The following is a 796-nucleotide window of genomic DNA, read 5'->3' as shown; positions in this document are numbered from 1 at the left end:
AAAAAAAAAAACCTAGAAGGAAACCTCCAACCCAAGGAAGTTGGCCATACCAACAAAAACACAGACAATTGATGGTCTCATAGCAGGAAATCCCAAAGGGAAAACTGCACAAATTAACAACATCACCAACAATGAAAACTAAATTAACAGGAGATAGAAATCAGTGATCATTAGTATTCCTCAATGTAAATGGACTCAACTTACCTATAAAAAGGCAAAGGCTAACAGATTGGATACAAAAACAGAATCCATCCTTCTTCTGTATACAAGAAACACATCTCAACCTCAAAGACAGACATTGTCTCAAAGTAAAGGGTTGGGAAAAATATATTAGTCAAGTGGAACTAAGAAACAAGTGGGCTATCCTAATATCTAACAAAATAGGCTTCAAGCTAAAATCAATCAAAAGAGAAAAAGAAGATCATTTCATATTAGTCACAGGAAAAACCCATCAAGAGGAAATCTCAATAATGAAGATCTATGCCCCAAATACAAAGGCATACTCATATGTAAAAGAAGTACTCCTAAAGCTTAAACCATACATTAAACCCCACACACTAATAGTGAGAGATCCCAACACTCCCCTCTCACCACTGCACAGGTCAGTCAGACAAAAAATGAACAGAGAAATAAGGGAACTAATAGATGTTATGACTCAAATGGACTTAACAAACATCTATAGAATATTCCATCCAAACAGAAAAGAATATATCTTTTTCTCAACACCTCTTTGAACCTTTTGAATAACTGACCACATACTCGGTAACAAAACAAACCTCAACAAATACAAAAAAAA

The sequence above is a fragment of the Microtus ochrogaster genome, unplaced genomic scaffold (genome assembly GCF_000317375.1).
Source record: "Microtus ochrogaster isolate Prairie Vole_2 unplaced genomic scaffold, MicOch1.0 UNK1, whole genome shotgun sequence".
Taxonomy (NCBI): Eukaryota; Metazoa; Chordata; class Mammalia; order Rodentia; family Cricetidae; genus Microtus; species Microtus ochrogaster.
This window is presented reverse-complemented; position numbering follows the sequence as displayed.